Genomic DNA, 2,193 nt, shown 5'->3' with positions numbered 1-2,193 from the left:
ATGTGAGAGTTTGAGTCCCTGGGGGTGCCTGGCTGCAGGGCGCGCTGCAGCAGGGCGTGCTGCAGCAGGGCGTGCTGCAGCAGACAGAAGCAGCAGAAAGCGTTCAGACCGGCGCGCTGACGCTGAAAACACCAAAACCTACCGAGGAATTCTATATATATATTCAAATGTCTTCATATACTTCAAATATAACCAAAGTAAGTTTTCACAAGATACAGAAACTTGTTTTAAGTCAATCATTTCTTAATACTGATTTTATTACCTTCTATTTCACTTTTACATGGTGAAAACATCTTGTTATAAATGAAATACTGTGCAAGTGGAGCTGGTGGTTTTTCATCCATATGTAGTAATTATTTACTTAAAACTAAACTCAGTGGTAGTTTAGTTTGTCTTATTGAAGTGAGGTCGGACTCCAGGACCAGGCAGAGTCCGGGGTCAGGTTTGGTTTCTCAGTGGACATGTTTGCTGCTCTTGCGTAACGGCTGACAGATGTTGAGCTCCAGGTTCTGCCGTAACGAAGCTCCTGTGTGTTTGGCTGTAAAGCAGCGACCGAGGCAGCAGATTGCAGATCTCATCAACTTCCTCCTCGTTTTCTGAGCTCAACCAACGGCAGGAGGTGAACTGACATAAAAACACATTCGGTGTTAATCACATTTCTTCCAAACAGTAATCAGGACCCGGTAGAAACAAGATCGCAGATCAGGAGGAAAAATCTGAGAAATAAACTTTAAAAGTTTCCCATATTGACTTTTTATTTAGTCCCACTTTGCTTTGCGTCGATATAATCTAACCGTCTGAAAGCAGCGCATCGATCAAACGTCTGAAGCTCTGGAGAATAACAGCTGATCTTGATAGATGCGGCTGATGGATGCTGGAAGCGAAGCAGCGATGGTCACTCTGCTGATAACGAGGCTCCGGTTTCACTCCCATCGGCCGGCCGCGTCTGAAAGCCGGTTTTTAACCAGATCTGATCGATGTGTCAAAAACAATATCCAGGACGACATGAAACTCAGAGCCAGGATCAGGAGAGACTGATGGCTGAGTGGTGCTGAGAGGCCCGCGGGCCGGGAGGATGATGGAGTCGGAGCTGACAGGAAGGACGCTCAGAGAGTGAGAGGATGAGGCTGGAAAACCCGACAAGGCGACGCGCGAAGAAGAGAATGGACATGAGATCAGGAGCGACAGCTGCTGCAGGACGGAGCCCTGAGGGACGCCGCCCTGATCGTCCTCCACCATCAGTGAGTTAATAACATGGACTCAAACACTGAGGTTCAAACCTCTTTCTGCTCCGGAGACGGATCAGAAACCAGACCTCAGCCTGACCCAGAGTCCGGTTTCCCCGGCTCTGAGCTTTAGCGGCGTTAGCTCCACTCAGTCTGAGGTCAGGGAACCGAACCTGGAGGGCAGCAGACTCGGTGTCCAGGTTCACTCCCAGTCGCTTCAACCCAACTCCGGTCCGTCTGCCTAGTCAAAGTCCGGTCCAGTTGGTGAGGTATGAATGCTAATCGACCTCTGACCTGTGGTCCTCCAAACCTCGTTCTGGGTTTGGTTGAAGTGAACTCTGGTTCGGTTTGAATGTGAACGCCAAGCGGACCAGAGACCGCTCCCGAAGCAGGGAGTGGATATATTTTAGAAGTGGCCGGAGGCGCTGAGCGGATCTGTGCAGGTGTTTCAGGTCGGTCAGCATCGTGACGCTCCCTGGACGCCCTGAGGGGTGAGGGAGCCATATTTTGGTGAATGACTGGCTTCCTGCGACGGAGATGATGATTGGAGCTGCTCCTCTCCGCTCTGATTGCAGCGTCTGCCTCCTCTGTAATTACGGCTCTGATTACCCGGCTTTCTGCTTCCATGGAGACTAATAGGCTCTTCCTGATCTGTCAGCTGGTAATCCAATGACAACAAGCGAGCTGTAATCCAACCCAGGCAGTTCGGAAACCCCTCGGCTGCACTGAACCAGGCTTTAAGAAACGGACTGAACGCAGATCTAAACGCCCCGTTGGATCACCGGTTGGGCCAGACGGCGCTCTGCTGATCGAAGCTTTGATCTGATATTGATCTGATATTGATCTGATATTAACTCCACCCAGAAAACGTTGCTGAATGTCCATCAGCAGGCTGGCGGCTGCAGACCAACACGCTGCTTCATGTTTACTCTGACAAAATGCCGTCGCCAAGGAAACGGCTCTGAAC

The 2,193-nt window shown here is 50.4% G+C and overlaps 1 protein-coding gene across 2 annotated transcripts in view; it reads right to left on the bottom strand.

Moving 5' to 3' along the window:
- Nucleotides 1-2,193, bottom strand: part of LOC103156754 (sodium channel protein type 5 subunit alpha-like) — a 60,791-nt gene that overhangs the window by 15,716 nt on the left and 42,882 nt on the right. The window lies entirely within an intron of this gene.

The sequence above is a fragment of the Poecilia formosa genome, unplaced genomic scaffold, assembly GCF_000485575.1.
Source record: "Poecilia formosa unplaced genomic scaffold, Poecilia_formosa-5.1.2 Scaffold497, whole genome shotgun sequence".
Classification (NCBI taxonomy): Eukaryota; Metazoa; Chordata; class Actinopteri; order Cyprinodontiformes; family Poeciliidae; genus Poecilia; species Poecilia formosa.
This window is presented reverse-complemented; position numbering and strand designations above follow the sequence as displayed.